We start from the raw sequence: 9,082 nt of genomic DNA, 5'->3' as shown, positions 1-9,082 counted from the left end.
TATATATAGTGAATGTACCTCTTCACTTTCTTAACCTTAGCAATACTTGAAAGCCTTGAAACTTATCCCGGCATTACTTTTACCTCTGCTGCAGTGTTTCGTGACCTCAGTCGAACAAAATCTTCTTCTCCTCTGCTGTGTGATAAAATTGATTAACTTTGCATCATAATTGCAGAAAAGACTCGCAGAAAAATGTTGCCCACTTTGATCTCTCGCAGTGTGTGACAAAATGGATCCCTAATTACTATCAAATGTCTTAGAAAACAATGCACTTGAGTTCACTGGAATTGCATTACATTAAGTTGTTCCCGCTTTTGAACTTGCATGTGTAATTGATGATTACCCCTTGCTGCTCAAGCCTTAATGTTGCAAAACGTGGAAGAAAAGGCCAGCAAAAAGGCCAAAAGAAAGGCTACATGTATGTAAGCCTCAGTAAATCCAGTAACTGAGAAATAATTCTATGATTACATTCCCTCATACCCTCAAGCTTTAGCTCGTCGCTGAAATATGCACAACCTAGTTTACATTGTGTCATGGTGATGTTGATTTGCTCCTCTTTTGATAAAACCTCCTCAGTTCAGGTCAAATGAAGACTTGCATCCAGACGCATCGCTTCACACAAACATGTACGCATCTGCATTAAACACACACTTTACAAGATCACACAGCTCCACTCTCTGCTAAATCCCTCATGACACAAATACATCTGTCTGACAGGCAGATTTCACAGTCTTCAAAAGACTCTCTGATGGCTAAAACGTTACACGAAGACTTTAGCTGCTGCTGAGTTTGAGCAGGAAAAGTCAAAACGGAAATAGCACACATTAATTTCCAGCCAAGAAAATGTGCAGTTATGGGAAAAAAAAAAAAAAAAACCTTCCACAACAGGGTTAAAATGCAGCAATAGCACCGTAGTGTACACGCATTCAGACATACATGTACATTAAACAAAGACGAGATGTTCAGGCTGTATACAGTGCAGTTTGTTGCCTTTATGCAGGCTGACACACTTGTTTCGCTGCTTCAGGCATTGGCCGCATTTCACTGCTAAGAAATACAGGGGGCTCTCCATGGCAACAGCTTCTGCAGTTTGTAGGTTGTAACACATCATCCAACAAGATGGATGCAGCTAAATGTGCCCTAATCTGGCATTCAAAACCTCTGAATCCAAACATCTTTCCTAAAGGAGTCAAGTCTAAATACAAATAAAAGCTTCTAATGAGTCATATAAAACTAAATTCCTCATGTTTCTCAAAATGCGCCAAGATTGTTAGCTCTTTTCACTTGAAATCAGAGTTTCAATCTGTCTCAGTTTCAGAAGTCTTTCCTAGGAGGTTTTAGGTTTGATTCTGGTTTTTAAAGTTGTTGCTCTCGTTCCTAAATGCTTAAACTTAATCTATACAAACTCTAACCCCAGGAATCAACATTTGAATTTTGACCACTGATTGCCAAAGCGTTTTTGCTCTGCTTCCCACTTCAATTGGCCTACTGGACGTTATGATGAAGAGTAAATTAAATACTTTCTGAACATAATAAGTTGGTTTCTCTAAAACAACAACAAAAAAAACCGCTTCCCTTTAAAATGTTCCACATTTTTTTTGTTTATCTAAAAAACACAATAATTTTTTATACTCTGCACAAGCTGTTTGTCTCAGCTGCCTCAAGGGATGTCCCTCTGGAAAACCGTTACCAAAAATATACACCAAAATCTATTTCTGATTGGCTTGTAGGTACCTCATGACGACTCCTGTCCCAGAAGCTTCTGCGCAGTGTTGGAAAACACAAACAGAACCAAATTGTCAGGAAATCTTTTGTCTCTTAAAGAAGCAAGATCAGACCCAGTCACAAGGCTCGACTACTGCAACTGGATTAAATATCTGGACCATTGCCAGTGCAAAAATCATAAGTTTTTAAGTTAAATTCCTCAAAACTCTTCTTTCCTTCCACGTATTCAATGAGTGTCTTAGCTCAACTTCTAAATCTAATAGTTATATAATCATTCGCGAGGCAACAAAACGGCAGCTATAGAAGAGGAAATGTAGATGGGGCTAATAGAACAAGAAGCATGAAATATGGCAAAGAGGAAGGCAGGAAGAGCGATGCCACAAGCAGGAACAGATGGCAGGAGAGGAAAGAGTCGGACAGTGAGTGAGAGAACAGACAGAGAGAATGAGAAAAGGGGTGAAAAATCTGGATCAGACTGAGAAAAAAAGAGCCCCGAGTTCACTTTGGGGAATACAGTAACTAGGACAGGCAAAACCTAACTTCCAAAAAAAAAAAAAATTATAAAAAATGGGACCCGAAAATAACCCAAAGGGGAGCAAACCACTTGAGCCTTGAAGATATTCTAGATGGTCACTGAAAACTGTTTCAGCTCACCTGCTCCGAATAACAGTTTCCTCTTTGGGGTTTGCAATCTGGCTGAGGATGACCATAAGAGAAGGCCTGAAATCTGACTGATAATCGATGCACATTGAACAATGACAAACAGGGGCTTCCTGATGCTAATCAAGCTCCTGGAGGATATTTATCCATATGGATGTGAAGGTGTGGTTTTGATGTTTACTGTATGCAACACAGCGATGGAGACAACGCAGAAGTTCGACAAAATGCTGCAGTGCAAAACATTTACACCTGCAAAGCACTAATTTAAACTTTAATGCATTTAGCTACTTAAGACAAAACTCTGTTCTCCCTCAAGCTTAAGGCAATAAGAACATAGAATAAGAATTGATGATTAATTCAACAACCAGTCCTCTGTAATTCCATCCTAAATTACAAAGAAGGCCATTAACATGCAGGAAATGATGTGACTCATTAAGTGGGTTGTACCAATACCATTATTAAGTTAAATGAAACCAGCACCCGTTGTCGCAGACTTTTCCCATCTTTTCCCAACGTGATCTCAAAACACACACTTTTCACACACAAAAACATCCCAGGAGCTAACGCTCAGGCTTTCCACCAGGCGTGGGACGAGAGCAGAGCAGCTGGCTGACTGACAGCACTTGGATGAGCACATAGATATGCCGCAATAGGCTCACTGACAAAGCTGACATGGAGGTACCCGGCCGACTCAATTACAGGGGGGGATAAAACTGCAGAATCCCCAAAACCATGTATGTTTGCGAATGAAAAACCCCATGCAGAGGCATGTGGGTTCAGCAATTCACTTGATGAGGAATTTACCTCTGTGGATAAAAGTGATGAGCCCACCCTGCTGAGAAAAGAGGCTTTAAAAAAAAAAGTCTTCAAGGGAAGCGTAATGATCTGAATCCGAATGCCATCGAAAGCTTCAAAATTTCAAATTTCAAAAGATGACCTTGATTGCGATCCATTTGAAATGGACGGAAATATTCACTGATTAGTCATCAATGGGAGATTGTTTTACAAAGGGCAAAATGTCAATGCGAATTTGCATTAGCTTTTAAAAACAAATCTAAAAAAAAATTAAAAAATAAAAAAAAATCTTGAACAACAGTACAACTAAAATCACAAAACATTTAAAAAATGAGCACCATCTTTAGTTAGTATAGTTCAGATTGCAAAAATCCTGGACGTCTGTCTTGTCTGACAAGGAAAAATCAATACAGCTGAAGCGAAGGCCTATCCTAAGATTCAGCCAAAAACATGACCCGTTACATCCTGCTTCTGCATGGTTCTCTCAGTCAGCTGTCAGTCAAGCTGCCTGTAAGGCATGCTGGAAATACACAAGTTAAGAAAATGTGGGTTGGTAAGTAAGTTTTTTTTAAAGTTGACATTCCACCCAGGGATGCCAAAAGTCACACACTTCGCTTCTGTAGATGTAGAAAAGAAACTTGTAGTATTGCTAAAATATTTTCCCTATGCAAAAACTTGTGGAAATTAACATGAAATATTAACATTTTTATGTGTATAGTGATTTTTGGAATAGTTTTAGTGAACTTTCAAGTTTATTCTGTCTTATATTCAGATATTAAAAAAACATTGGAAGTGAGAGAGATGCGTAAAAGTTCAAAGGGTTTGAGTTTATTTTCTGTCCCTAGTCAATCTACGCAAAAGTCAAAAGATCAAATCTCACTGACAATAAGGTTGGTTTCACTCCTTATTGACCAGAAGACTCAGTTCGACGGGAAACCAAAATTGCAACATTTGCTACATTTTCAGCTGGTAGGGTTATCTGCAATGTCAAACAAACCTAAATCTGTCCCCCTCCTTGCTTGATGCTGTAACAAGATCCACTGAAGGAAATTAAACAAAAGCCAGAGTTTAGCTTTTTGGTCCACATCCGAGTTTGATTTTGCATTCAAACCTCTTCAAATAAACTCAACTTTCTAGGCAAACAAACTAGAGTTCAATTAAAGCGGACTAAATGAGGCTGGTGTGAATGCACCTTAAGTCATCATTCCATCAGTATGACAGAAAAGAAAGCACAAAATCTGCTGAAAAAGCAAGGTTTGTCTCAAAATGACAGCCTCTGCATGCTCACAAGTTTGTCAGGAGCACAAATAGGAATGGCTGTGATCCTGACAGCACAGCAAGGACAGCAAAGGACACCAATGCACAGAATATGCAATCACATCTAAAGACATGATAAATGGATGCTAAAAATATTTGCTGCATCAAGTAATGTAAACGACAGCAGAACAATATGGTCAAGAGGGCAGTGGGTCCGGCTGTGAAAGCACTCGCCGATTCTCCCTACGGCTCACAATGAGTCTCGCTGTGCTTCTTTTCCCTCACGCTAAACCAAATGCACAGAAAGAAAAAAAAGGCAAAAACCTAACATACATTGAACAGTCAAGCATTTCTTTCACTCAGACCCGACCATGGATGCATTTTCCTTTGCATCATGCTTTAATAGCTGATGAGTCATACCTCTGGGTCCTACAAACTGGGACACATTCAACACACATGCATGGCTTCTTACAGGGATGCACCAGATATCCAGCTTCTTACATACACACAAAAGAAGACATGCAGACACCGGGGCAACTTGGCGTCGCCCACACCGACAGCCAGGGGGGCCTCTGAAGCTCTGTAGTGTTGATAGGTTAGAGATGCTCTCCCTTTACACATCCAAGAAAGCATGTTGTTTGCAGAACATAAGGTTTCCGCCTTCATCTCTCATAAACAAGCTAATTAAGTTTGTCCTGGGAAAGCCTTGGGTATCTCCTCTAGGAAACACTAACAGGAGTCAAATGTTTGATTATGTAAACTCAGTTTTAAGAGAGTATTTTAAATCATTATCTGTTTGGCTTCAAAAATGCAAAACCAAAGCATTACTGCCGAGATGAATTTTGCTTGCCAAGCCAACTACAACTTAAGTGTGATTTGAGGAATGTTAGCACTTGTTCAAATAGTTGTAAAACTGCAACGAACTTTGACACTGTCAAGTTCCAGTGGAGAAAAACCTTCAAGATCTGATCAGCAAAACATTTTGCAGGCGATATGAGACGGTTGGAAAGTCCAAGAATGCTGGGATACAGGGAGATGGTGAGGAAGGGAAAAAAAGCCTCTGGCAGCTCATTGAACCATCGTTTTGGGTTGGATTGCTTCTTCTTTGACCTTTGGCGGAAAGGAGTTTGTGTTTATCATTTTTATCCACACATAGCAACTAAATCTTACATGCAAACACACAGCTAAAGCAAACCTTATCCAAGGGTTACAAGTGTATTAACTGGAGTTTTATCCAAAGCAAATGTTGGACAAGTTTTCAGTTTAAGACCAACACACTGTACCAACAACAAATAGACATAATCACAAAAAAACTTAATGTCATACATTCACCGGCCGCTTTATTTGGGACACGTGTTCAATTACTTTTTGAAACAAGTCTGCAAATGACACATGTAGGAATCTAGGCTTGTGAGAAAGTAGGATAAAAATTTACTTAGGTGACTAAGGTGGCATAGTTGACTGGTTTCAGAAAAATATGTAGAATATGATGGCTACTTCTGGTATAGCTAATGCACCATGATCCAAATCTCAAAATATTTCAAGGTGTAGCTAATAAATGGAAGAGATGCTCTACAGAAGCATGGTAAAGAAAAGGCATAGAAACGGTAAGTCAAGCGTACAAGCCATACAACTGTGGCAGTAGTTTCTGTTAGAGACATTTAAAAGCACTACGAGTCTGAGAGTGATCATAAAAACAAAAGCATCATGCAGCCCTGTTAGGGGCAATTAAACTGAAAAACTAAATGATCAAGAGAAAGAAAATGATAGAAAATGGATTGTTTAAGCCTTTGCAACCCATTATCTGCTGAAGCAACTAATGGACCAGAGAGTCAGCAATGCACGTTATAAATGAAAAATATAAAACCTAGTATCAATATCAAGACTCCGGCATCGCACAGGCAACTACTCAACATGGTTTTCTGGTCTATAATTTGCAGACAAAGCAAATATTCTTGTCTTTGTTCGCTACAGGAAGAGGAAGCTAACAGGTTATAGTTAGCCTGAGATTAAACCTGAGCACTGCCAACTTAGCTGGCAACGTGGCCTGTGGTTTCCTCTCAACAGAAACAGAAATGAAATCTTGTGACAATAACACAATTCATGGGCATGTTGTTTTCATTGTTTAAAACATGTTGGTACCTTCCAACAGCAATGTGTCGAGCAGCAAAATAACAATTTGGAATTTCACCCTGGCATGGGCGTCTAGGGACCGTCATCCAGGATGCTCTGGGAGGAGCTGCCTGCTCATCAGCTGTGTCCAAACTGCACAGTAATACAGGAACCTATTCAGTGTTTCTGGGACAAAATTACAACAACAACGGTAGTGACCATAAGGGTTACATTGCTGGACGGTTTCAGAGACGTCTCCGGATAATGATGATGATAGTATTTCAGTCTGCAATTTGATGTTGGCTAAATTGCAAAATTGAGACCAAAATGTAACATCAATGACCATTTCCACACACACTAAAACCCAGAGGGGATAAGGGCAGAATGTTCTGATTGTTTGGGAAAACAGATTTTTGCAACCATAACTATCTCAAGCAACGCAAATGAATGTAACTGGTTTAAAACTGCGTTTTAAAGACCAGTTACATTGGGCCATATAAAGTTGGATATAAAGTATTGATATAATCTAATAATGAAAACCCATATGCATAGTATTAATGCTGTTAAAGAAGAAAAAAAACACAGGGATCAGAATAGGAAAACGACAGCTCTGTTGTATAAATCTCGGTTCTATTTTGTCCTTCAGTATTTCGGTCTGCAGAGAGGCCATTATGACGTGGTGGACATTAGTTCAACCATGTCATAATCCCTCCTACAGCCGAAGAAGAAAATACAGCTTCTTTACCCGAGCTTGAAAAACAAGGTGTTGCTTGACTCATCGTGGTTATGAGACAAATATCCATAACACTTCATTTGACACATTCTTATTCCCAGAAGCTGCCCGCCCACAGACAAAACAGAGGGCCACAGCTGTAGATACAATAGCCTGACATGCAGCAGATGAATACAGTGTTTATCTGCGGGGTGGGTAAATCTGACCACATCATCTTGTTTTAGCACATTTAAATCCCCGGAGGTGATGCTGTGAGCTGGTGAAAGCTGTGCAAGACCTTGTGTGCAGGAGTGTGAATGTGGGGAACATTAGCTTGTGCTTCTGCTCGCCTTAATGCAAGACTCTGCCTGTGCGCGCATGATTGTGTAAGCAGCAGCTGTATCAAGCCATCATTTGCCGGAACTGTGCCCTTGTGTGTAACGCGACACTTGCCAAAGTTTGCAGCCACTGTCCCTCGCCTCCTGACAGTAATCCCGGCCCCCTAGCTCTCTGGCTAGACATCAGAGGATGGTCTCTTTCTTTTCTCTGCGCTCGTCTTCCTCACACACAAGAACACAAAAACCAATCAAAGTTGGCCCGAAAGGCCAATGTGAGACCAATAACGGGACACGCGGAGCGTCCAATCAAGGTCGCGCTCTGGGTGGAAAGGAGACGCTATCATCTCTGTCCAACCTGGAGGCGCGCTCGCATCAATACAGCCAGAAGGAAAGCAATATGGCCACCTGTTTGGCTGAAAGCACAGTGAGGGCAATTAGTTCAACCTGGCAACCGCACACGTGCACTGCTAAAGGAATGATAAGGGGGAAAGTTTACAGGGTTTACAATTTTGGCAGCAGGAGCTACATTTAAAAGAAAGGCTGCTGCAATGTTGGGAAAAAAATGAATATAATGAGAAAATGCGACACCAAGAAATGCTCCAAACAATGTAGAAAATTCCCCTGAAGAGAAGAGGTGAAAGTCTTTTCCCACGACTAATGGTTAAGGAAGACCGATAAATAGCTCATGAACGCTGTGATGTTACGGTTTAACTGTGGGGCAATCTAACAGCTCTAAAAATCACTGCCACACTAAAAGGTCTGCTTAAATCTCAAGCAGGTGGCTCCTGGGTATCAAACTGTCACACAGTGGAGTTGAATGAGATGCTAAACCCATCTCTCCGCTGATGGTAATCTGCATGATGCTGCGGTGAGACCGGCTCGATCGCTGAAACACAGCAAAAACTAAGTGTGAAGAGGAAGAAGAAGAAAAAAACAGAGTTACAACAATAAAATACTTGCTCAGATTTAAGGTAGAAAACAGTTGACAGACCAGCACCTGGATGGAAACTGTACTGTCGTGTTAGATGTGATGCAGTAGCACTTGGGAGACAGCGGGCTCAGTGAAAGGCCAGCTCACAACAAAATCTTGGCAAGTTGAAAACTTGTGGCTCCAAAGATAAACTGTGCTAAAACAAGTCCCAAACCACCAGAGTAAATACCATCGAGCAAAGGTTTGTTGTAGAAGCACACACAGTCCTACACACTGCTGCTCCAGCGAGGACGACCAGAAAACCTAGACCAAAGATGTCACATTTGAGGGTGTATATGTTTCGGTGAAGAAAAAAAAAAACTATAACTGCAGAGGTGTTGCAAAAGTTGTAAGCTGCAATCTAACTTTCTAAACACCAGCTTGCATCATAATGTGAGAAGGTATGCTTTCTTTTACCTCTTAACATTTACATCCACTCATCTCTCTATTATCCCTTGGCTGTTCTCTGCCTTTATATAAAAAAGGAAGACTGCAGATAATACCATATATATA

The 9,082-nt window shown here is 40.6% G+C and overlaps 1 protein-coding gene across 2 annotated transcripts in view; it reads right to left on the bottom strand.

Moving 5' to 3' along the window:
- Window positions 1-9,082, bottom strand: part of LOC103475908 (interleukin-1 receptor accessory protein-like 1) — a 203,299-nt gene that overhangs the window by 65,984 nt on the left and 128,233 nt on the right. The window lies entirely within an intron of this gene.

This window comes from Poecilia reticulata, linkage group LG2 (assembly GCF_000633615.1).
Source record: "Poecilia reticulata strain Guanapo linkage group LG2, Guppy_female_1.0+MT, whole genome shotgun sequence".
NCBI lineage: Eukaryota > Metazoa > Chordata > Actinopteri > Cyprinodontiformes > Poeciliidae > Poecilia > Poecilia reticulata.
The sequence above is the reverse complement of the archived record's forward strand: the minus strand, read 5'-3'. Positions and strand labels throughout refer to the sequence as shown.